This window comes from Saimiri boliviensis, chromosome 1 (assembly GCF_048565385.1).
Source record: "Saimiri boliviensis isolate mSaiBol1 chromosome 1, mSaiBol1.pri, whole genome shotgun sequence".
NCBI classification, from domain to species: domain Eukaryota; kingdom Metazoa; phylum Chordata; class Mammalia; order Primates; family Cebidae; genus Saimiri; species Saimiri boliviensis.
This window is the reverse complement of record NC_133449.1, coordinates 229,709,942-229,737,494: the sequence shown is the minus strand read 5'-3', so window position 1 is coordinate 229,737,494 and position 27,553 is coordinate 229,709,942. Positions and strand designations below refer to the sequence as shown.

At 39.4% G+C, this 27,553-nt stretch overlaps 1 protein-coding gene, 1 non-coding gene and 1 pseudogene across 2 annotated transcripts in view; 1 reads left to right on the top strand and 2 right to left on the bottom strand.

Moving 5' to 3' along the window:
• Positions 1–27,553, bottom strand: part of HOMER1 (homer scaffold protein 1) — a 145,992-nt gene that overhangs the window by 79,856 nt on the left and 38,583 nt on the right. The gene's annotated exons all lie outside the window — the stretch shown is intronic.
• LOC120365762 (small nucleolar RNA SNORA21) lies at positions 9,270–9,405 on the bottom strand. The gene has a single exon (XR_005580620.1). It is a non-coding gene; the product is annotated as a small nucleolar RNA SNORA21 (small nucleolar RNA).
• Positions 12,543–25,809, top strand: LOC104651893 (E3 ubiquitin-protein ligase RAD18 pseudogene; annotated as a pseudogene).

Below are 27,553 nucleotides of genomic sequence, written 5' to 3'. Positions count from 1 at the left end.
ATCCAGGGATGTTGCTAAACATCTACAATGCACAGGACAGCTTCCCACAACAAGGAATTTTCCAGCTCAAAGTATCAATAGTGCCAAGGTTAAGAAATCCTGGTGTATAAGACAAAGAAGGAGTCTGAGTCTCCTGAGTTTCTAGTTTGGGTAACTGAAAAGAAGACAAGGCCATTAGCAAGGATGGAACACAGAAAGTAGAGTCTGAGACTGGGGAAGAGGATGGGGAAGATGAGCCCAGTTTTTTGTTTTGTTTTGTTTTTTGTTTTGAGATGGAGTCTTGCTCTGTTGCCTAGACTAGAGTGCAATGGCACAATCTCAGCTCACCACAACCTCCACCTCCCGGGTTCAAGTGATTCTCCTGCCTCAGCCTCCTGAGTAGCTGGGACTACAAGTGCCCACCACTATGCCTGGCTGATTTTTGTATTTTTAGTACAGACACGATTTCACCATCTTGGCCAGGCTGTTCTCAAACTCCTGACCTTGTGATCCACCCGCCTTGGCCTCCCAAAATGTTGGGATTATAGGTGTGAGCCATGCCTGGTCTTCAGCTCAGTTTTGAAGGAGCTGAGATACCTATAGGGTTTGCATGTAGAACTCTTGGGTCAGGAACTTAAAAACACTAGTTTGGAACTCAGAGAAAACCAAGCTGGTGTGCAGAGTTTGGGGAATCACCAGATTTTATGATGGGTATGTTTCAATGCTAGGCATGCTCATAAATTTCATTTAGAAAAAAGCTGTATAAGCAACAGTGTAGAAGCTATATCTGAAATCTTTAAAGAATTTAAATATACCTGAAATCTTAAAAGGCTAGCTCTTAATCTCTTAAAAAGACCTGTAATACATTTGAAATTGATGGTTCCAAGTATCCAAACATTACAGTTAATATATTTTCATAAACTGTATGGCACTCATAAAGGTTCGACATTACTTTCTATATAACAATTCACATAAATACTAACTAGATCAAATACCAGCATTTCCCAAAGTGTATTTATATTGAACAACCCAAGAAATGAATGCTCTATGTTTAAATAACTTTTGTAAACACTGTTAAATCTTATTCTAAAATAGTTATAATATACATTAGTATGTTAAAGGTTCTGAGAAGTTCTGCAGTAAAGAAATCAATCTAACTCCAAATAATCCAGCATCTGGTAAATTATTTGATCTTAGAAATCTTTCATGTAATATATTTACATCTCCTAGGATTTATATTTATGACTATAATACGAGAATCAAAAGACAAATTCTGAGGTAAATATCTCACTGAAAGTTGGTCTGGATAATCTACCATCTTTACTGACATTATTAATTATATTTGTAATATAAAATTCAAGCCTTATTCAGTAATGACTATAGTATTAGTTCGTAAATGGATACTTGCTAAGAACACTCAGAGTAACTCTGCTAAGAAACTAAAAAATATATATATTCTTTAAAAATTACTCTAAAAATCTATTTTAAAAACAAATAGAACCATGCTGGGCACAGTGGTTCACACCTGTAATCCTAGCAGTTTGGGAGGCCAAGGAGAGTGCAATCACTTGGAGTCAGGAGTTCAAGACCAGCCTGGCCAACCTGATAAAACCCCATCTCTACTAAAAATACAATAATTAGCTGGGTACAGTGGCAGATGCCTGTTATCCCAGCTACTTGGGAGGCTGAGGCAGGAGACTCACTTGAATCTGGGAGGTGGAGGTTGCAGTGAGCCAGTATCACCCACTGTACCCTAGCCTGCATGACAGAGTTAGACTCCATCTCAGAAAAGAAAAACAAAAACCGCAACTGCTCTGAAATGCTTTAAACTAGCTTAGAGACACAAACCCCGCCCACCTCCCCACTCTTTAATCATAGAGCGCCATCTATTCCATAACTTCTTACATCAATAACCAGAAAAATAAGTAATTCAAACTACTTTACTGATATAAGAAAAGCTTACTGGAGTATTTTTCTGTTGATTCATAAAATAATTCTAGGAAACTGTCATAACAATCATTCTCAAGTTCTTCATCTTGAGCTACAATTCTGTAAAAGTATTATATATAGTGATGAATGCTAAAACTTACTATGGATTTGGAAAACTAGAAGAATATTAAGATAACCCTGAGAAAAAGTAGTAAAATCAGATTTTATTTCAAAGTCACTCGAGTTGATATAAAGAATCACTACATTTACCTCTCAGGCATCTGTGTATTAAGAAAGAAATAAGGATTATAAAAAAGTAGAGCAAAACAAAAAACTATTTTTCAGGAGATACATAAGTTCTAGGTCTAAAAAAAAAAAGCAGACAGCTAACGTTTGTCATTTGGATAGCTTTGATTTTTAAAAATCAATGATGATGCTGTTTTAAAGTTACCAATGAAGTCTATACTTTCACAAATATTATGATTACCCAGTAAATCTTTATCCCAAGAGAGTACAAAGGTATAGGTCCAATAAACACAATCAAACTCAAGGAAAGGAAAAGAAACTGTACATTTCCTAGTCTACCTTTAATGCCTAGAAGTGCGCTTTTCAGATTTCTAAGTACAAATGGCTACTGTAGCAAAGGGGATTATAAAGGTGGTTATGGTTTCAAATAACTCCCTTTCTTTTTAATTTTCCACAAGAAAGTAGCCTGGAAGTATTCTAAGTATTCTAAGAAGTATTAGAAATAGGCTGGTAATATTTTGCACCGAGGATTTGACTCTGCTGCAGACCCTGTTGGCTATCTACGAACTATTCTTCCATACTGCTCCCCAATAAACCTCAGATACTCTACCCTCTTCTACGTGACTGTGAGCTTCACTAAGGATAATCATGGTAATCCCATTATTGCCAGAAGCTGGGTTAGAGACGGACCTCTGAAACAACTCCAAGAAATAACCAAGAAAATGTGCTAGAAAATTCTAGGTACACTCACAGACAGTACACATATGAGAAGGAATACTCTCCGAAACAGTATGTTTGCATGTGACATCAGGACTTGAAGAAACCCTTAGTACTGTGAGGGGCACATACTTGAGAACAAAGCCAACGTTCTCAGTTAGTAACAGCAGATGGAAAAACAAAGACTCTAGTTCCTTGATGGTATCACTGAACCAATGACTCAGCCTACCTCCAAGCCTCTATGTGATAATAAGTTTGCTAACTGTTTGAAACAGTTGTCATTTTTTAAAACTATGCAAATGAAAACTGAGGAAGAGGTTTACTTACAACAAACTCTGCAATAACATGCCCAATCCCGCCCCCCCCCCAAATAACATGTGATTGGTGGCAGTTCAGAACTATACAAGGTACACACTGGTCATTCATCCACATCATAACACCACCCCATATATACACAATTTAATTTCGGCATCCCCATTTAAAACTGTAGAACCAACAGAGAAATTTATAAGAATAACTGCATTGAGGTGGGTGGGAAGAGGAGGAAATGGAAAGGGAAATGTGGAAATGGCAAAAGTTTACTACCAGATGACTTTCTGCAATAAGGATTTAAAATCCAAAGTTTTTAATTTAAAAAATAGTAGTATAAGAGCTTATTAGAGCTATGGAGGCAACCATCAAAAGAAAGAAAAATTACAATTTTTAAAAGTAGTTGCCTCTGGGGATGGGGCTCAATGAAGGAAGGGATGAGACAGGGGCTATTACTTCTTTTTCTTATCCTTTAAGTAGTGTTTAATTTTTCTTAAACTTGATAGGTATTTTTTAAAATATCTTTCTAAAATGGCACTGTGAAGAAATTATACTTACATAACAATTAACAATGAAAAATAATGCTTGAGGGGCCACTTCTGAAGACTGCCAAAGAATCATAGAATGACAGTTTTAATAGGTTTGAACTCAACTGAGGAATGAGGGAAAGTAGGAGAGGAGCAGAAATCCAAATATGCCTAACTGTAGGACTGCAGGTGCTGAAGGTACATCCAATTCCTGACAAAAAACACCCTCCTTGCTTTGAAGTAAACAGGAAAGTAAGACAAAAAACATTCGACCTTCAGCTTGCTTTCGGGGGACTGAAGTGGCATGAGAACAATACTTGTTAAGGCCAAAATGAGAATGGCAAGGGTAAGTCCAGGAACAGACAGACACTAATTATCATTTACCTTAATAGGTAATGGCTGGAGAATTCAGTTTCAGTGCCCCTGTGAAGTGGCATAGCATGACTTCAGATGCATCTGCACAAGCATTGGAATTTCCCAGAAAGAATTATCCTGCACAACTTAATAACATAAATTGAAATTGTACACAATTATCAGAGAACTGGTTTAAATCTCACCACCCCCTTTCTCATATAAAATATAAATCCTACCCTAAGAAAAATCTCATTAAGATACCTGTTTTGATGCTACTCAGAGATTATAACTGCATAATCTAACATACTACCAATTGTATGTTCCTATTACCATATGTGTAATACGCTGATTGCTTATACATACAATGTTCTTTTTTAAGAACTATATATACAAACTTTGAGAAATGCAAAGATTTTTCTACTAATGGCTACCCCAACACATAGTTATACTGCAAGAACTCCATCTAGTGATGAACCAAAAATATAGCAGGTCCATGTTTTTTAAAACTTGGAAGTTAATTAACTCTGCAGCAAATACAAAATTGTAAACTGACCTTGCTGTAACAGAGGTATCAAGACTTAAAAATATAACACCCATAGCTACAAAATGTCTTCTAGAAGGATTTTTTTAATTGTATAACCTGGCCAGGCACAGTGGCTCACCTATGCAGTCCTAGTGCTTTGTGAGGCCAAGGTAGGAGGACAGCTTGAACCCACAAGATCCAGACCAGGTTCAGCAACAGCAAGACCTCACCTCTACAAAAAATTTAAAAATTAGGTGGGTGTGGTGGTATGTGCCTATAGTCTCAGCTACTCAAGAGGCTGAGGCAGGAGGTTCATTTGAGCCCAGGAGTTAAGAGGCTACAGTGAGCTATGCTTGTGCCACTGCACTCCAGGTTGGGTAACAAAGCAAGACCCTATGTCTTTAAAAAAAGAAAAAAAAAAGTATGATCTGAATTTCTTGATCTTTTAATCCTTTAAGTGAACACTGAAATTCAAGGTTTTAAAAAAATCATTGTTCGCATTACAGTTCTTTCATGACATTAAGTATTTACTTGGCATACTTGAAGAAAATATCAAATCTAAAATTTCCATTGGGAAATTAAGATTCTTAAATTATAAAAATACACTTAAAGAGTAACAACAAGGCTGGGTGCAGAGGCTCATGCTTGTAATCCCAGCGCTTTGGGAGGCCGAGGCAAGTGGATCACGAGGAGTTCGAGATCAGTCTGGCCAAGATGGTGAAACCCCATCTCTACTAAAAAATATAAAAATTAGCCAGACGCAGTGGCAGGCGCCTATAATCCCAGCTACTTGGGAAGTTGAGGCAAGAGAATCGCTTGAACCCGGGTGGCAGAGGTTGCAGCAAGTGGTGATCATGCCACTGCCCTCCAGCCTGGGTAATAGAGTGAGACTCCATCTCAAAAAAAAACAAACAAAAAAACAAAAACGAATGAAATGTTATAAAGACCGTTTAAGTGCTAATATCACCTTCAGGGAAGATTCATAATACTCTAGGTACACTTTTCTTTTATACCTGCTACAAACTGAGTGGATACTCAATCCATACAATATCTGAACAAAAAAAAAAAATTCTAATAAACTCAGGACTGAAGAGAAAGATCCAGATATACTTGAGCAAAATGTTTACATTTCTGAAATTTGAAAAGTGGATACATGTGCATTATTCCCTATATTATTGTGAATATTTAAAATGGCTCACAACAAACAATAAAACCTCACAGCACTTCTCTAGGAGTTCTTATTGACAATCCAAAATTCGAATAATCTACCACATTTTACTTTTTTTTTTTTTGAGACGGAGTTTCGCTCTTGTTACCCAGGCTGGAGTGCAATGGCGCGATCTCGGCTCACCGCAACCTCCACCTCCTGGGCTCAGGCAATTCTCCTGCCTCAGCCTCCTGAGTAGCTGGGATTACAGGCACGCACCACCATGCCCAGCTAATTTTTGTATTTTTAGTAGAGACGGGGTTTCACCATGTTGACCAGGATGGTCTCGATCTCTCGACCTCGTGATCCACCCGCCTCGGCCTCCCAAAGTGCTGGGATTAAAGGCTTGAGCCACCGCGCCCGGCCTAGGCTGGGTTTTTTTAAGATGAGGTTTTGTCCTGTTGCCCAGGCTGGAGTGGTACAATCACAGCTCACTTCAGCCTTGACCTCTCAGACTTAAGTGATCCTCCTGCCTTAGCCTCTGGAATAGCTGGGACTACAGGTGCATGTGCACCACCATGTCCAGGTTTTTTTTCTTTGTAGAGATGGGGTCTCACTATGTTGCCCATGCTGGTCTCAAACTCCTGGGCTCAAGCGATCCTCCCACTTTTCCTCCTCCTAAAGTGCTGGGATTAAAGGTGCAAGCCACCATGCCCAGCCTAGGCCACCTAACAATATATGCTATGATTATAATTACCCTATCCAATATGGTAGCCACTAGCCACCTGACCATTGAGCATTTGAAATTCAGCTGGTGCAACTGAGAAAGTGGATTACTTTAAACTTTATCTGATACCCAAGTCAGTGTCTGAAAAGCTTTTAAGTATATATGGAACAACCTGGGTATGTGAATCTGTATTTTCCAATAGAAATTTTATGAAATTTAAATTAAGATCAACTTCTCCTGTAAACATTTAACATCCAAATTGAGACGTGCTCTAAATGCAAAATACATAATGGATTTCAAAGACTTAGCATTTTTTAATGTAATCTATCTCCATGACTTTCATATTAATCACTTTTAAAAAGATAGCATTTTGGATAGCCTGTGTCAAAATATATAAAAATTAATTTTAACTTCCTTTTTAGAAATGTAAAAGTAAATTTCAAATTATGTATGTTGTTCACATCATATTTCTAGTGGGGAATGTTGGACTAGACAATATTTTCTATAGTCATTTCGCTACTGACATACATATAGGTAGTTCTCATTTTTGCACTGTTAAGAAATAGCATTACAGACAATGTTCGTGTGTGTGTGTGTGTGTGTGTGTGTGTGTGTGTGTTTTAAAGATGGGGTTTTACCATGTTGGTCAGGCTGGTCTTGAACTCCCGACCTCAGGTGATCCGCCCACCTTGGCCTCCAAAGTGCTTGGATTACAGGCATGAGCCACCACGCCTGGCTCCTGTGTGGTTTTTTTTTTTTTTTTGTGCACACATGCAAGAGATACACTAGAAGCAGAATTCCTAGTCATAGGATATTGGCATAGGTCACAGCACCTGTACCAATTTACACTCATTAGTTTTATGCTACACCCTCCCAACATTTGGAAATGTCCAAGTAACATCTTTAACTTGTGCCAATTTTGGACATGAAATAGTATTTCACTGTAGTTTCAATCTGCATATCCCTGATCACTAGTGCACTTCAGCAGCTATTCACATGCATTTCTGGGCCATATGAGCCCAAGGAATTGCTATGCTCATTTCTGAGCTTGATTTTAGCTCCAATAGTGAAAAAGCCAGAATCTAAAGCTCAACACTCAAACCCCATCTCATATATCCAATTCTAACCACATAAAGGTAAATTACGGTCCTCTGGCATAAAATTTAGTTTTTATTTTTCCATACCAAAATGTTTCTAATACTCCTCTAAATTATTTCATTGTGAAAGGGTGAGCTGGTGGAGGTAGCGGAGGAGTAAGCAAATGCATGTTAGTCAAACTTTTAACAGAGCTGTTTAAAATGTTTTCCTGGCTCAGTATCAAAAAACAATTTATACAAAACCTATTTAATGTTAAAATAGAGGTTAAAAGTAACACAGTTCTATTGCCAAATAAGTTAAACTCCTGGGTGTTTTTCAAACAGTAAATTTCCCACTTTCTCTATGCATTTTTCAATCCAACATCCCTGAAACTTGAAAGTGACTTTAACTTTCATCTGATCGAGTTTTGTCTAGTCACAGCTACTAATTACAGCTGGCTAAGTCTTTTCTTCGTGGTCCTCAAATGATCTAGCTGTAAGTCTACCAATGAATAGCATCTGTTATTTTATGTATGGTAGTCATATAGTCTCAATTTCCCGAGATTATTCCAGGTTTCATATTTTTTTGTTGTTGAAAAGAGACTGTATTAAATATACCTAAATGTGACTTATACTTTGCTTTTTTTTTTTTTTTTTTAAGAGATGGAGTTATGTTGCCTTGGCTGAACTTGAATTCCTAGTCTCAAGGGATCCTCTGACTTCAACCTCCCACTAGGACTTTGGACACAAGCTACCTTGCCCCATGCACGTTACTTTCTATTTTTGTCAGCTTTTCATGTAACAAAAACTATAGACAAAACTATTTTGTCAGATAATATTCGCAAATATAATCCCTGTAGTGATGTAGTATTTGTGCTTAGATGCATTCAATCTATTTCATAAAAGTGGTGTTAATACAACCCAGTCATCATGCCATCATAGAAACCCAAATACATTTTCTGACTGAAAAAGCAACTAACATTTTTCACCAACCAAAAATATGATACAGAATACAGTAAGTTAAGTGGGAGGCTTTTTCCCTATTGGCTTTTCTGAAAGTGAGTTTTATTAGAAGTAGAGAGAGACTGACTACTGAGCTACCTGAGAGACGTAATCCTATAGACAAACGGGCACCTTAACAAAATAAGCTTACTACAGTGCAGGTGTCCCCAAACTTTTTACACAGGGGGCCAGTTCACTGTCCCTCAGACCATTGGAGGGCTGCCACATACTGTGCTCCTCTCACTGACCACCAATGAAAGAGGTGCCCCTTCCTGAAGTGTGGCAGGGGGCCGGATAAATGGCCTCAGGGGGCCACATGTGGCCCGCGGGTCGTAGTTTGGGGACGCCTGCTACAGTGTTTTTCAAACCCTAGGTCACAACTCAGAAAGTCATGATCAATTTAATGGTTAACAAGTGGTATTTTTAAAAATGAATGAAAATGCAAACTATCAGAAGTGCACCATACTTGGTGAGGATATATATGTTGTTCCAAGAAACTTTCAGCCACATATTTATATATGCTTGTCACAATGTAAGATGAATTTTTTTTTAACTGCAGATTATGGTCAAAAGGTTAAAGACCTGGGCATATGAAATGCTTCTATTTAATATTCATGAAAATTCTATGAAGCAGATACACACCACCCATCTTACAGTATGAAAACAGGGTTCCTGAGTGACTTCAAGTCACACAGCTAGAAAATGATATAAGCCTCTTTTTTTAAAAAAAACGCCTTGTCACACCACTGATTGAAGCGAGACAACACAACATGCTGCCACTTCACCCAAAAGCGGTGTTTTCATTCTCCCCTTTCTTGACGGCTCAATAGGTCATTAGCCACAGGCCCATTGAGTGCTTTTAAAAAGGGGGAAGCTTCGTGTTTAATGCAGATAAAAATGGAATTAAACCTTACTGGACATCAAAGAACTAAAATTAAAACCATGAATGATCTTTTTTTACCTGTCAAAATAGAAAACATTTTAAATGGCAGAATTCAATGTTAGTGAGAGCGTAAGGAAACCTGACACTTTCCAAAGCAGCCGGTGGGAGTATAAATTAGTAAAGTCTTTCTAGAAAACATCTTGGCAATGCATATCAAAAGCCATTATGTAGCCATGAGAAAACAAAGTTGTAGCATATCCAATGACATAAAATGTCCAGTATAGTAAAGTTTACAAATTATTTATGGACACTGTATAAAAATGTGTCTCTAAAGCATAAGAAAAAAATACATGGAAGAAACACATCAGTCCTTGTTCTGGCTCCCCTTCTCTCAACACAGAGGCCAGAACGATCCTTCTCAAAACTCAGCCTAGCACTGAAATACCCTAGGAAAAAAAAAGTGGGGTGGGGAGGCAGGATAAAGCCAGCATGGCAAAATGCAGATGGTTTATTAAAGTGGGTTGGATGATGGGTCCCTTCCTGCATGTCCAGAACATTAAAAAACATATAGGGGTTTTTTTGGTTTTTTTTTTGAGCGACGGAGTCTCACTCTGTCACCCAGGCTGGAGTGCAGTGGTGTGATCTTGGCTCACTCCAACCTCCACCTTCCAGGTTCAAGCGATTCTCTGCCTCAGCCTCCTGAGTAGCTGGGACTACAGGTGTGTGCCACTACCCCCAGCTAATTTTTTTTTTTTTTTTTATTTTTAGTAGAGACAGGGTTTCACTGTGTTAGTCAGGATGATCTCTCTCTCCTGACCTCATGATCCGCCCACCTCAGCTTCCCGAAGTGCTGGGATTACAGGTGTGAGCCACCATGCCTGGTCTAACATATAGTTTTAAACTAATAAAACACAGGTAGATCATTCCTCAAAATTCTCCGAAGGCTTCCCATCTCACTCACAGTAAAATACAAAGTCCTTAAAATGGCCTAAAGGAGGCTGGGTATGGTGGCTCATATCTGTAATCCTAGCACTTTGGGAGGCCAAAGCAGGTGGATCACCTGAGGTCACGAGTTCAAGACCAGCCTGGCCAACATGGTGAAACCCCATCTCTACTAAAAATACAAAAAATTACCCGGGAATGGTGGTATGTGCCTGTAATCCCAGCTACTCAGGAAACTGAGGCAGGAGAATCACTTGAACCCAGGAGGCAGAGGTTGCAGTGAGCCAAGATGGCACCATTTGTACCCAAGCCTGGGGAATAAGAACAAAACTTCATCTCAAAAAAAAAAAAAAAAAAAAAAAAAAGAGGTCTGAGGCCTATACCAGTGTTTCTCAACCCTGGCTACGCATTAGAAATCAGCTTCTACCCCCAGAATCAGTGGCCTGGGTGGTGAGCACAGCATCAGTGGTTTTTAATGGCTTCTAGGCAGGCGGCCCCCTGAGGCCACTTATCCGGCCCCCCACTGCACTTCAGCAAGGGGCACCTCTTTCATTGGTGGTCAGTGAGAGGAGCACAGTATGTGGCGGCCCTCCAACAGTCTGAGGGACAGCGAACTGGCCCCCTGTGTAAAAAGTTTGGGGACGCCTGTTCTAAGGTAATTCTCACATGTAGCCAGGAGGGATAACTAGAGGACACGACCCCCCTGCTCCCTGTCCAACCTCATTTGTCTTTTGCCTCTTTTGTTCCAGCCACAGTGGCCTTCCTGATGTTTCCCAAACATGCCAGGCACTGCCCCCTTCAAGGCCTTTGCCTGAAGTGCTCTATTCCCTCAGGCCTGCTCAGCATCTTCCTTCGTCTCCTCCAGGTCTTGGCTCAAATGTTACCTTCTAAGTGGAGCCATTCTTGGTCACTCTGTGTAAAAATTACAGCCCCTTCCAGGCCTCTTCCAGGACTCCCTCTTCCCTTTATTTCTTTTACTCTTCCCCACAGTACTTATCACCATCTGACACACAACATACTTTCTTATTTATTGTCCTTTCCCCCAAGTAAGTGTAATCTCCTCAAGGGCAAGGATTTTGACTGTTGTAATCACTGCCGTATCCTCAGCATCTCAAATATCTGGCACATATTAGATATTCAGAAAATAATGAATGAATGCTTATACATCAAATTGTTTAGAGTTCATAGTAGAATTATAAGTGACTTATTTTTTACCTCAATTTTTTTACCTCAATTTTCTATGTGAACATACATTTATAAGAAAAATTGTTTTTTAAGCAAAATTTAATCCAATATATTTGCTTGCTTTTAAAAGCACAGATAAGGGAATGTTGTCTTAAATACACATGTAAATATCCATTGAGCTGCAGATTTGTGCACTTTACTGAATATGACATGCTTTAAATTTTTTAACAAAGTAAATGCCAGTTAAAAATATTATAGCCATAGGCCAGGTGTGGTTGCTCATGCCTGTTTTCCCGGAATGGAAGGCTGAGGTAGGAGGATCACTTGAGCCCAGGAGTTTAAAACCAACCTGGGCCACGTAGTGAGACCTTGTCTCTACTTAAAAAAAAAAAAAAAAAAAAAAAATAGCCAGACATGGTGGTGCATGCCTATGTCCCAGCTACTCAGGAAGCTGAGGCAGGAGGATCACTTGAGCCAAGAGTTTGAGGTTATACTATGCTATGATTGTGCCACTATACTCCAGCCTGCGCAACAGTGAGACCCTGTCTCTAAAATAATATTTTAGAATTAAAAAAACTATAGCCCAGTGGTAGTAGATTCACCTGGCAAACAGATTTGGGGGTACTCTTGTCCAGAGAATGTTTCTTATAAAAGAAATCAGCCACAAATTTCCAAATGATGGAAGTTTTGCCATCAACTGTGTCTGTTCAGAATTTTCTCTGTAGTGTTTAATAATACCTAGAGTTATCCTACAAAAGTAATCTTTAACTACCAACATAGCTTTAATTGTGAACCAGCAAGCCTTGCCCTGAGGGAATCCCGTAAGTGTCAACTTTAAGGAAGCCAATCATCTAAAGTGGGACAAAAATTCCTAACTGGTTCTCCAGCTAACACAGCATAACAGATGGTTTAACTAAACAAGTAAAGATAAATAATACCTGACTTAAATTATAAATAGAAAAAGTATCAATTCTACTAAAGCAAGCTTGCCAACCCATGGCCTGTGTGCTGTACGCAGCCCAGACAGCTTTGAATGTGACCCAACACGAATTCGTAAACTTTCTTAAACATTATCAGACTTTTTTGTGATTCTTTTTTTTTTTTAAGCTCATCAGTTATCGTTAGTGTTAGTATATTTTACATGTGACCCAAGACAATTCTTCTTCCAACATGGCCCAGGGAAGCCAAAAGATTGGACACTCTTGTACTAAAGCCTTTGTATTTGGCAGACATTTTACAATATTTAAATCAATGATATTAATATTAGAACTCCAATTTCGGTTGCCTAATCCAACCATTTAAGAACCAGTTATTTTTAGTGCTTTTAAGATTCATGCCCCAGAGTCTGGACAAAGTGGTAATACCTACTCTTAAATCTTTTGTTAATCAAAAACAGCCTCTCATTATATGAAAAAGAGTTCTAGAATCGCAATCAAGTGCTCTTCTGAGACATTTGAGAAGAACAAGCTAATCTTATTTCTTAAGAAGATAAAGGAGTGGTATAAGAATTACAAGGGTACTATAAACAACAGCATGAGCATAACATAGCACCCTGCAACAATTTCACATCATGGCAATAATTTTAAAAACTTTATTCCAGTAATAATAAGTATGGCTAAACTATGGTGAAATATGCAAAGTTTATATAAATTTCTAAGTTATACCCTCACATTAAAAAGAATTTGACACTATCCTATCACCAGTATATCCTAAATGTATTTACTCTTTTCTGTTATTTATTTAGGTACTTCGGCAGAAAGAGCAAAAGTGTTTGTTTTAGAGCCTGTTAACTAAGGAGCCTGTTAACTATTCTGTACTTTCTTTTTTAAAAAAGAAAAAAATAGAGACAGGCTCTGACTCTGTCACCCCAGGCGGAGTACAGCAGCATGCTCATAGTTTATAGCTCACTGCAGCCTCAAACTCCTAGGCTATGTGATCCTACCTAGTCAGCCTCCCAAGTAGCTGGGACTAAAGATGTGCACCATCATACCCAACTTTTTTTTTTTTTTGGTAGAGACAGGGTCTCACTTTGTTTTCCAGGCTGATCTACAACTCCTGGCTTGAAGGGATCATCTGGATCATCCTGCCTTGGCCTCCCAAAGAACTGAGATTACAGGTCTGAGCCACATTGCTCCTGGCCTTTCTAAACTTTTTAAGATGAAATTCTTTTTCTCTTTATTAGTAATATAGTGAGATGGCAAATTTATGATTATCTCAATTCCCTAAAAGATGTCTTCACTGAATTAAGATGTAAAGTTCTCCCTTGAATTGTTTAACAGATTGATAAAAGAAACTTCCATTGGCTCACCATACCACTCAGTATCTTTTTTTTTTTTTTGAGACAGGCTGGAGTACATGGCGCGATCTCAGCTCATGGTAACCTCCACCCCCTGGGTTCAAGCAATTCTGCCTCAGCCTCCCGAGTAGCTGGGACTACAGGCTCCCGCCAACATGCCCGGCTAATTTTTTGTATTTTTAGTAGAGATGAGGTTTCCCTATGTTGGCCAGGCTGGTATCGAATTCCTGACCTTGGGTTCCACCCATCTTGGCCTTCCAAAGTACTGGGATTACAGGCAAGAGCCACCATGCCCAGCCACCACTCAGTATCTTAATGACACTGCTAGGCAAAAAAATCGTCTGTTGCTATTATACCCAAACAAGACTACACCTCAATCCACTCCTCACTCATTTGCCAAGAAACTCAGTCAGGTCATTTTCCACTCTCATAATGGTCTCATCTCAGGTTCCCGCTACATCTACTCATCTTTTTCTTTTCAACGTTGTGTTCAACTATCCTGTTTCACCTTGCTCCTGATTTTATAAAATATTAAAAATTCTCTGCAGAAACTGAATGGTTACAGATCTAATATAATAAAAATTGCATAGCTTAACCATCATTGACAAAGTCAAAAAAGTAACAGTGACAGGAAAAAAAAAAAAGTTGCCAGTTTTAACCTTCTGCAGTTGGAATTATGTGATGTCTCAGCAATTTTTCTTTCATACATTAATGAGCACACAAATTACTCAACAACTTCCATCATTTGTGCCAAAGGAGGGAAACCACAGGCAGCGTAATTCAAACTTACTAATTTAAATATACTACTCTTAAATCTGAAGACAAAGGCCTAAACTTATAAAATGGATATGTGGTACATTCTTTGGCTATAATTAACATTTTAAAGAGCTTACTACATGGTCAGACACTGTTCTAAGCACTGTGCCTATGTTACTGAACTCTTGGCCTTTATGAAGTGGTTACTACTATCCCTCTTTTGAAGATGAGGAACCCGAAGCATGGAGACAGTATATAACCTCTCAAGATGACACATTATAGAGCCAGCATACAGTCTGACCCTAGGGCCCATACCTTTAACTTATACTGAGTCACTGGATGGGAGAATAATTCTTTTATCATGTAAACCTGAGAGTTCGTTGCTGTTACCAAACTCATGCCTGACCCATGTAAGGTGTTCAATAAATGCTGAAAAAATTAAATTCTTAGACTTTTTTTTTTTTTTTTGCCTGAAAGAAACCAAATCCAGATGAGAAGACTAGCAAGGGAAAAGCAGAAGGTATTTTTGTACCTGCTATGTTATCAAAATATTCTATCATATCATCCTTCTCAGAATACCACATGTGATAAGATCTAGCCAATGTCTAAAGCAAATATGAGATGCTTTGGAATGAACAACCAACTTCCAGTCTCAAAGCCTCTAAAGGCTAACACTATTATTATTTTTTATAATCTGTTACAGAAGTGGGATGATTCATCAAAACAGATTATTTTCCCCTGCAAGAAGGAAGATTCAAAAACTAGAATAATTGTAACGACTGAAAATAAGTTTTCAGAGCCTTCCAAACCACATTATCACTCCAATGAAGTACTATAACACAAACTGTCTTCAAAATACAGATAAAATGTGTTATCAGTGCACATATATACACCTCATGAAAATACTCAGGTACCCTTAAAAGTAATCATAATTATGTTGCTGTACTATCCCACTGTCAATAAAATTCAGTAAAGAGATAATTATTAAGATCTATCAATAACTTGTCTGGATGCTAGTACCATGCTCTTCACAGTTCTCTCAGCATTGTTACTGAAATATTATACCTGACAATAGTAAGAGCACAAAGCCCCCAAATACTATGTAAATAGGAATCCAATCATCAACATCACTCAGGAATCTGCCATCTGCATTGATGGCATTGCTCATCTCTCCTCCTTTCCACATCTCTTCCAGTTGAAATGATGAAAATGAAAGGGTTCTTAGAAAACAGTTCTGAGTGGAAAAAACACGAACTCAAGCTTTATTTTTTCCCTCACACCACAAAAACAATTAACACAAACAAAAGACTGTGACTAAATGCGCAGGATTTCTCCCCACCAACCAACAAGCAATCATTTTTGTAGTAGACACCAGCTGGGTGTCCTCTAATTTAATTTAGACACTATCTACCTGGAAATAGTATAGTGTCAGACTGCATAGGCTGAGGGCTAAGTCCTCCAAAACTGCCCTCTCTTTAGACAGTCGTTGCCACTCTGGGTCTCCAGAAATTCTGACCAACTGGCTTTGAGTTGGGGTTTCTACAACCCCCTCTTTGAGTTAGATTTGCTGGAATAGCCATAGAACTCAGGGAAAAACTGACATTTACTGGTTTATTATAGAGGATATTAAAAAGAATATAGATGAAAAAATGTGTAGGGTAAAGGGGGAAAGGGTGTGAAGACTCCAGGCTCTCTCTAGGCATACTGCACTCCAGGAATCTCCACACACATTTAGCTACCCAGAAGCTCCCAAACCCTGACGTCTTGGGCCTTTTATGGAGACTTCACTGGACAGCCATGAATGAAGCATGGATAACCATGTCAAAATGTGATTGGACAAAAACAGTGTAATTTAATGCTAATAAACTGATTGAAAAAAACCAACGACGCCTGTCTCTTCAGATTTTTCTAGCCTTTCGGTGCACATTCTTCTCTCTAGAGTATGGGGCAGGACACTCTCTGAAATGAGGATCTGGTCACTCACAATCAGATCAGAGCCCTGCCTTGGGTATGTGAAAGGAGGACAAAAAAACCAGGTCAGAAAGAAATTCTGTTTCCTGAGACCTGCCTCTGAGGCCTAAAGCACCCCAACATTGTAACATTATATGGACTACAACAAAGACTATGAAAGTTATGAGCCAGGAGAGAGATTGAAGATGGCCGATTAGGAACAGCTCAGGATTGCAGCTACCAGCAAAAGCACAGAGGGTGAGTGGATGCCACATTTCCCGACAGATTTTTATTGCCCACAGACCAGGAGATTCCCAGGTGGAGAAGCCCCAGAGGTCGCCAGCGTGGCTGCTTTGGCCGGAGCGGCTGTTTTGGCTGATGCCCCAGCAGGGCGGTTATCTGTACAAAACACACGGGTCGGGGCACCATTTCAGCTGGCGACTGGAGCTCGGGCAAGACAGAGTCACCCATTCAACTGATAGAAAAGGGGACTGAAACAGGCAGCCAGGCCAGGAGATTCCCGGGCAAAAAAAGCGCCACGAATCTCGGCGTGGCTGTTTCAGCTGGCGCAGTGGGTCACCGCACGGAAAATCACACAGATCCCAGCGCCTTTTCAACAGGTGACTGGAACACCTGGGAAACAAAAAAAAAAAAGGCTCTGAGGCAGGGAGCCAGGTGATCAAGCTTGGCTGGTCCCACCCCCACAAAAAAACAGCAATCGGAAACACTCTGGATTGAGTTTCACAGCAAGCACAGCTGAATCCGGGAGGGTCCAGATCTGTGGGGGAGGGGCGTCCACCATTACCGAGGCACTCCACCACTACGGAGGTAGTCCGCCATTGCTGAGGCAGCCTCCCGTTGCCGAGGAAGCCCATCATTGCAGAGAGAGTCTGCCATTACAGAGGTGGGCTGCCATTGCCGAGGCAGTTCTAACAACACCTGTATAAACAGGTCTGCAGGGAAGTTCACACAGCAGCTGGGCGGGGCCCACAGCAGCTCAGCAAAGCCTCTGCAGGCAGATAGTGACTAGGCTGCCTCCTCACTGGGCAGGGCAGCCCTGAAAAAAGCCAGCAGCACAACAGAAACACATAAATAAAGCCCTAACTCCCTGGGACAGAGCACCTGGGGGAAAAAGAAGGGGGTTATGAGTCCAGCTGCAGCAGACTTAAACGTACCTGCCCAGCAACTCTGAATCAACAATGGAGCTCACAGCTCAGCACCTGAGCTCCTATACAGGACAGACTCTCTGTCTCCTCAAGCAGCTCCCTGACCCCCAAATATCCAAAGAGTCACCTCATAAAGGAAAGCTCAGACTGACATCAGTTGGGTATCCTTCAGGGACAAAGATAGCAGAAGAAACTGGCAGCAACCCTTACTGTTCTGCAGCTGCTGCAGTTAATCCCCAGGCAAGCAGGGCCTGGGGCAGACCTCAGCAGTCCTACAGCAGAGGGGCCTGACTGGTAGAACGAAAAGTAAGAAACAGAAAGAAATAACTTCATCATCAACAAAATGGACATCTACTCAGAGACCCAATCGGAAAGTCAACAACTACAAAGATGACAGGTGGATAAATCCATAAAGATGAGAAGAAACCAGCGCAAAAAGGATGAAAACACCCGAAATCAGAACACCTCTCCTCCTACAAGGGATCACAACTCCTCACCAGGAAGGGAACAAGGCTGGATGGAGAATGAGTGTGATGAATTCACAGAATCAGGCTTCAGAAGGTGGGTAATAAGAAACTTCTGTGAGCTAAAAGAACACGTTCTAACCCAATGCAAAGAAACTAAGAAATCTGAAAAAGACTTGACAAAATGCTAACGAGAATAAACAACTCAGAGAGAAATATAAGCAAATTGATGGAGCTGAAAAACACAACACAAGAACTTTGTGAAGCATACACAAGTTTCAACAGCTGAATTGATCAAGCAGAAGAAAGGATATCAGAGGTCGAAGACCAACTCAATGAAATAAAATGAGAAGGCAAGATAAGAGAAAAAAAAGTAAAAAGGAATGAACAAAGTCTCCAAGAAATATGGGACTATGTGAAAAGACCTAATCTACGTTTGATGGGTGTACCTGAATGTGATGGAGAGAATGAATCCAAGCTGGAAAATACTCTTCAGGATATTATTCAGGAAAATTTTCCCAACCTAGCAAGGCAGGCCAATATTCAACTCCAGGAAATACAGAGAACACCACAAAGATATTCCTCTAGAAGAGCAACCCCAAGGCACATAATAGTCAGATTCGCCAGGGTTGAAATGAACGAGAAAATGCTAAGGGCAGACAGAGAGAAAGGTCAGGTTACCCACAAAGGGAAGCCTATCAGACTCACAGCAGATCTCTCAGCAGAAACCCTACAAGCCAGAAGAGAGTGGGGGCCAATATTCAACATCCTTAAAGGAAAGAACTTTCAACCCAGAATTTCATATCCAGCCAAACTAGGCTTCATAAGTGGAGGAGAAATAAAATTCTTTACGAACAAGCGAGTATTCAGAGATTTCATCACCACCAGGCCTGCTTCATAAGAGCTCCTGAAAGATGCACTAAACACAGAAAGGAACAACCAGTACCAGCCACTCCAAAAACGTACCAAATGGTAAAGAGCATCAACACAATGAAGAAACTGCATCAACTAACAGGCAAAACAGCCAGCTAGCATCAAAATGGCAGGATCAAATTCATGCATAACACTATTAACCGTAAATGTAAATGTGCTAAATGCCCCAATCAAAAGACACAGACAGGCAAATTGGATAAAAAGGCAAAACCCATTGGTGTGCTGTATCCCGGAAACCCATCTCATATGCAAGGATACACAAAGGCTCAAAATAAAGGGATGAAGAAAGATTTACCAACCAAATGGAGAGCAAAAAAATGCAGGAGTTGCAATTCTCATCTCTAAAATAGACTTTAAAGCAACAAAGATCAAAAGAGACAAAGAAGGACGTTACATAATGGTAAAAAGATCAATGCAACAAGAAGAGCTGATGATCCTAAATATATACACACCCAATACAGGAGCACCCAGATACATAAAGCAAGTTCTTAATGACTTATAAGGAGACTTAGACTCCCACACAATAATAGTGGGAGACTTTAACACCCCATTGTCAATATTAGACAGATTAACGAGACAGAAAATTAACAAGGATATGCAGGACTTGAACTCAGACTTGGAACAAGCAAACCTAATAGACATTTACAGAATTCTCCACCCCAAATCCACAAAATATCATTCTTTTCTGCACCACATCACACCTACTGTAAAATTTACCACATAATTGGAAGTAAATCACTCCTCAGCAAATGCAAAAGAACGGAAATCATAACAAACAGTCTCTCAGACCACAGTGCAATCAAGTTAGAACTCAGAATTCAGAAACTAACTCAGAACCGCACAGCTTCATGGAAACTGAACAACTGGCTCTTGAATGTTGACTGGATAAACAATAAAATAAAGGCAGAAGTAAAGATGTTCTTCAAAACCAATGAGAATGAAGACACAACATACCAGAATCTCTGGGACACATTTAAAGCAGTGTCTAGAGGAAAATTTATAGCAATAAATGACCACAGGAGAAGCAAGAAAAGATCTAAAATAGACACCCTATCATCAAAATTGAAAGAGCTAGAGGAGTAAGACCAAAAAAATTCAAAACCTAGCAGAACACAAGAAATAACTAAGATCAGAGCAGAACTGAAGGAGACAGAGACACAAAAAACCCTTCAAAAAAAATCAAAAAATCCAGGAGCTGGTTTTTCAAAAAGATCAACAAAATAGACCAAGAGCCAGATTAATAAGAGAGAGAATAATCAAATAGATGCAATAAAAAAAAGATAAAGGGGATATCACCACAGATTCCACAGAAATACAAACCATCATCAGACATTATTACAAACATCTCTATGCACATAAACTAGTAAACCTGGAAGAAATGGATAAATTCCTGGACACTTGTATCCTCCCAAGCCTAAACCAGGAGGAAGCAAAAACCCTAAATAGACCAATAACAAGGTCTGAAGTTGAGGCAGCAATTAAGAGCTTACCACCCAAAAAAAAACCCAGGTCCAGATGGGTTCACAGCCAAATTCTACCAGACATACAAAGAGGAGCTGGTACCATTCCCTCTGAAACTATTACCAACAATCCAAAAAAAGGGAATCCTTCCCATGAGACCAACATCATCCTGATACCAAAACCTGGCAGAGACTCAACAAGAATAGAAAACTTCAGGCTAATATCCATGATGAACATAGATGCAAAAATCTTCAATAAAATACTGGCAAACCGTTTGCAAAAGCATATCAAAAAGCTTATCCACCATGATCAAGTAGGCTTCATCCCAGGGATGCAAGGCTGGTTCAACATATGCCAGTCTATAAACGTAATTCACCGCTTAAACAGAACCAAAGACAAAATCCACATGATTATCTCAATTGATGCAGAGAAGGCCTTTAACAAAATTCAACAGCCCTTTATGCTAAAAACCCTCAATAAATTAAGTATTGATAGAACGTTTCTCAAAATAATAAAAGCTGTTTATGACAAACCCACAGCCAATATCATACTGAATGGGCAAAAACTGGAAGCATTCCCTTTGAAATCTGACACTAGACAAGGATGCCCTCTCTCACCACTCCTATTCAGTATAGTTTTGGAAGTTCTAGCCAGAGCAATCAGGCAAGAAAAAGAAAAGGGTATTCAAATAGGAAAGGAGAAACTCAAATTGTCTCTATTTGCAGATGACATGATTATATATCTAGAAGACCCCATCGTCTCTGCCCAAAATCTCCTGAAACTGATAAGCAACTTCAGCAAAGTCTCAGGATACAAAATCAATATGCAAAAATCACAAGCATTCCTATACACCAATAACAGACTTAAAGAGAGCCACATCAAGAATGAACTGCCATTCACAGTTGCTACAAAGAGAATAAAATACCTGGGAATACAACTAACAAAGGATGCAAAGGACCTCTTCAAGAACTACAAACCACTGCTCACAAAATAACAGAAGACACAAACAAATGGAGAAACATTCCATGCTCATGGTTAGGAAGAATTGGTATCATGAAAATAGCCATACTGCCCAAAGTAATTTACAGATTCAATGCTATCCTCATCAAGTTACCAATGACCTTCTTCACAGAACTGGAAAAATCCACCTTAACTTCAAATGGAACCAAAAGGGAGCCCGCATAACCAAGTCAATTCTAAGCAAAAAAAAAAAAAAAAAAAAAAAAAAAAAAAAAAAAAAAAACAAAAAAACAAAAAACAAAACAAAACAAAACAAAACAAAACAACACACAAAGCAGGAGGCATCACACTACTGGACTTCAAACTATACTACAAGGCTACAATGCCTCTCCTCCTTCAGGGGATCACAGCTTCTCATCAGCAAGGGAACAAGGCTGATGGAGAATGAGTGTGATGAATTGCCAGAATCAGGCTTCAGAAGGTGGATAATAAGAAACTTCTGTGAGCTAAAAGTACATGTTCTAACCCAATGCAAACAAACTAAGAACCTTGAAAAAAGGTTTGAGGAAATGCTAACGAGAACAATTTAGAGAGAAATATAAGTGAATTAATGGAGTTGAAAAACACAATACAAGAATTTCGCAAAGTATGCACAAGTATTAGCAGTCAAATTGATCAAGCAGAAGAAAGGATATCAGAGGTCGAAGACCAACTCAATGAAATAAAACAAGAAGACAAGATTAGAGAAAAAAGGGTAAAAAGGAATGAGCAAAGTCTCCAAGAAATGTGGGACCATGTGAAAAGACCTAATCTACGTTTGAGAGGTGTACCTGAATGTGATGGAGAGAATGAATCCAAGCTGCAAAATATTCTTCAGGATATTATTCAGGAAAACTGTCCCAACCTAGCAAGGCAGGCCAATATTCAACTCCAGGAAATACAGAGAACACCACAAAGATATTCCTCTAGAAGAGCAACCCCAAGGCACATAATAGTCAGATTCGCCAGGGTTGAAATGAACGAGAAAATGCTAAGGGCAGACAGAGAGAAAGGTCAGGTTACCCACAAAGGGAAGCCTATCAGACTCACAGCAGATCTCTCAGCAGAAACCCTACAAGCCAGAAGAGAGTGGGGGCCAATATTCAACATCCTTAAAGGAAAGAACTTTCAACCCAGAATTTCATATCCAGCCAAACTAAGCTTCATAAGTGAAGGAAAAATAAAATCTTTTGTGAACAAGCAAGTACTCAGAGATTTCATCACCACCAGGCCTGCTTTACAAGAGCTTCTGAAAAAAGCACTACACATAGAAAGGAACAACCATTTTCAGCCATTCTAAAAATATACCAAAAGGTAAAGAGCATCAGCATAATGAAGAATCTACATAAACTAATGGGCAAAACAGCCAGCTACCATCAAATGGCAGTATTAAACTCACATATATTATTATTAATCCTAAATTTAAATCAACTAAATGCCCCAATCAAAAGACACAGACAGGCAAATTGGATAAAAAGCCAAAATCCATCGGTATGCTGTGTTCAGACCCATTTCACATGCAAGGATACACAAAGATTCAAAACAAAGGGATGGAGAAAGATTTACCAACCAAATGGAGAGCAAAAAATAAAAATAAAAAGCAGGAGTTGCAATCCTCACCTCTGATAAAATAGACTTTAAAGCAACAAAGATCAAAAGAGGCAAAGAAGGATCCTTTACATAATGGTAAAAGGATCAATACAACAAGAAGAGCTAATGATCCTAAATATATACGCACCCAATACAGGAACACCCAGATATGTAAGGCAAGTTCTTAATGACTTATAAAGAGACTTAGACTCCCACACAATAATAGTGGGAGACTTTAACATCACATTGTCAATATTAGACAGATCAATGAGACAGAAAATTAACAAGGATATCCAGGACTTGAACTCAGACCCGGAACAAGTAAACTTAATAAACATTTATAGAACTCTCCACCCCAAATCCACAAAACATATATTCTTATCAGTACCACATCACACCTATTCTAAAAGTGACTACATAATTGGAAGTAAATCACTCCTCAGTAATTGCATAGCATTTCACAGGTTCAAATGAAATATTGGTTGGCTGCTTGTTTGTTATTTTCCTCCCTTATTCCTTCCTGTCTCTACTGTTAAGCAAAATTATTGGCATAAAAGAGGTTTTCAATATCCATTTTTAGACTGCATTCTAGCCTGGGCAATAAAGCAAGACTCCCATTCTCTCTCCTTCTTTCTCTTCCTCTTTCTTTCTCTCTTTCATTCTTTTTTTCTCTTTATTCCAAAAAAAAAAAAAAAAAAAAAAAAAGACTTAAACATAAGACCTAACACCGTAAAAACCCAAGAAGAAAATCTAGGCAAAACCATTCAGGACATAGGCATAGGCAAGGACTTTATGACCAAAACACCAAAAGCATTGGCAACAAAAGCCAAAATAGACAAATGGGACCTAATCAAACTCCACAGCTTCTGCACAGCAAAAGATACAGTCATTAGAGTGAAACAGTGACAGAATGGGAAAAAATTTTTGCAACCTACTCATCCGACGAAGGGCTGATATCCAGAATCTACAAAGAACTAAAACAGATTTACAAGAAAAAAACAAGCCCATTCAAAAGTAGATGAAGGATATGAATAGACACTTTACAAAAGAAGACATACATGAGGCCAACAAACATATGAAAAAATGCTCATCATCACTGGTCATTAGAGAAATGCAAATCAAAACTACATTGAGATACCACTTCACGCCAGTTAGAATGGCAATCATTAAAAAATCTGGAGACGGCAGACTCCAGCATCTTCAGGAGCGACCATAGACTCCCTAACCGAGCCTCGGTGGCCTCCGGGTCTGGCAGATATGAAGACAATAGATGATTTGCTGCGATGTGGAATTTGCTTTGAATATTTCAACATTGCAATGATAATTCCTCAGTGTTCACATAACTGAATCATCTGTTGCAGTTTGCTTTGGAGTCACCACCCAAATTTCCTGCTTCTTCCTCATCAAAGAATCTTGCTGTCAAGGTAGATAGTCCTATAGCCTCCAGACTGTCTTTAAAGCAGGGCAACAGGTTAATGGATAATTTCTTGATCAGAGAAACGAGTGGTTCTACATCAGAGTTGTTGATAAAAGAAAATGAAAGCAAATTCAGCCCTCCAAAAGAGGCAAGCCCTGCTGCAAAGACCAAAGAGACACGTTCTGTAGAAGAGATGGCTCCAGGTTCCTCAGAGGCCAAGCGTCCTGAGACACCCTCGACATCCACTTTGAAACAAGTTACTAAAGTGGATTGTCCTGTTTGCGGGGTTAACATTCCAGAAAATCACATTAATAAGCATTTAGATAGCTGTTTAACACGCGAAGAGAAGGAAAGCCTCAAAGGAAGCCACTGCCCAAAACCATATATAATTTGCTCTCTGATCGTAATTTAAAGAAAAAGCTAAAAGAGCATGGATTATCTATTCAAGGAAATAAACAGCTCATTAAAAGGCACCTAGATTTTGTACACATGTACAATGCCCAGTGTGATGCTTTGCATCCTAAATCAGCTGCTGAAATAGTTCACGAAATTGAAAACATGGAGAAGACCAGGATGCGTCTTGAAGCTAGTAAACTCAATGAAAGTGTAATGGTTTTTACAAAGGACCAAACAGAAAAGGAAATAGATGAAATTCACAGTAAATATCGTAAAAAATGTAAGAGTGAATTTCAGCTTCTGGTGAATCAAGCTAGGAAAGCATATAAGAAAACTGCTGGAATGTCACAAAAAACAGTAACAATAACAAAAGAAGATGAATCTACAGAAAAGCTGTCTTCTGTATGCATGGGACAGGAAGATAATATGACCTCAGTAACAAACAACTTTTCTCAATCAAAGCTGGATTCCCCAGAGAAATTAGAACCTGACAGAGAAGAAGATTCTTCTAGTTGTACTGATATTCAAGAAGCTCTTTCTTCACCAGAATCAGATTCATGCAATAGTTCCAGTTCAGACATCGTAAGAGATCTTCCAGAAGAAGAGGAAGCCTGGGAAGCGTCACATAAAAACGATCTTCGAGACACAGAAATGAGTCCAAGACAGAATCGTCGCATAAGAACTCCTGAAAGTGCTGAGATTGAACCAAGAAACAAGCATAATAGGAATTAGTGTGGGCTTTTTCTGACCTTTCAAATGCAGTGATTAGAATATGATACTTTTGGTTGCTATATATAGATTTCCTATTTATAAATGCCCAAGGAAAGATGCTACAGTCTAAATACTATGGTTTAGCTGATTTTCATTCTTTTCTGCTTTTCCAGAGGGGAAAATTATTACAAAATATTCTCACTTGCTTAGTTGCCTCCTGCCTCTAAAACATCCCTCAGTAAAATTACTGACATTCACACAGGCCCCGCTTTGCAGAGTAGGCAGACTCTTCAGCACTTTGGCAGAGGAATTTGTTTTGGTTTGGTTTGATATCTAAATTTCAGACTGTCCTTAGGCCATTCTCCGCCTCTTCCATGGAGAATCCAATCTCACGAAAGGATTTTTTTCAACCTCTTTATTACAAGAAACAGTTGAGGAGTTAAATATCTGTATTTTTAGAAAGGCAGGATGTCAGTTCACATCTTAGGTGTGTGTGAGTGCCGATGCAGGCCACGACCATGCCTGTGTTACAGCAGTTCCATGATGATTGTTGCCCGAGGTTAATGCAGTTTTTTGTTAGACCTGTGTTTTACACAGTTTCTCAGAGTAGGATATTGGTATTATAATTTAGAGGCACAACAGTCACAAAGTCACAATAACTTAGAAACTTGCGCATATTCTTCTGAAATAGCACTCAAAAATGATTAGTGTCAGTATTTTTTCACTTGGGTCAGTCAAATCTGTAACACTGAATCTAAGCTATTAAACAAAAAGTATGCAATAAATGAATTTTGTAAATGAAAAAAAAATCTGGAGACAACAGATGCTGGAGAGGATGTGGAGAAATAGGAACACTTTTACACTGTTGTTGGGAGTGTAAATTAGTTCAACCATTGTGGAAGACAGTGTGGCAATTCCTCAAGGACCTAGACAGAGAAATTCCATTTGACCCAGCAACCCCATTACTGGGTATATATCCAAAGGATTATAAATTGTTCTACTGTAAGGACACATGCACACCAATGTTCACTGCAGCACAGTTTACAATAGCAAAGACCTGGAACCAACCCAAATACCCATCGATGATAGACTAGACAGGGAAAATGTGGCACATATATACCATGGAATACTATGCAGCCATCAAAAATGAAGAGTTCGTGCCCTTTGTAGGGACATGGATGAACCTGGAAACCATCATTCTCAGCAAACTGACACAAGAACAGAAAATCAAACACTGCATGTTCTCACTCATAGGTGGGTGTTGAACAATGAACACGTGGACACAGGGAGGGGAGTATCACATACCGGGGTCTGTAGGGGGAAATAGGGGAGGAACAGCAGGTGGTGGGGAGTTGGGGAGAAATAGCATGGGGAGAAATGCCAGATATAGGTGATGAGGAGGAAGGCAGCACATCATACTGCATGTGTGTACCTATGCAACAATCTCACATGTTCTTCACATGTACCCCAAAACCTAAAATGCAATTAAAAAAATAGAAAATTATAAGCCAGGAACTGTGGACAAACACCAATAATATCACAGTAGTCTAGCCCCACCTATTAATTTTTCGTATTTCTAGGACTCTTTCCAAGCGGACGTTAAGAATTAGGTATAGGCTGGGCGCGGTGGCTCACTCCTGTAATCCCAGCACTTTGGGAGGCTGAGGGGAGTGGATTACCTGAGGTCGGGAGTTCAAGACTAGCCTGACCAACATGGAGAAACCCGCCTCTACTAAAAATATACTATTAGCTGGGAGTGGTGGCACATGTCTGTAATCCTAGTTACTCAGGAGGTTGAAGCAGCAGAATCGCTTGAACCCGGGAGGCAGAGGTTGTGGTGAGCCGAGATCGCGCAATCGCACTCCAAC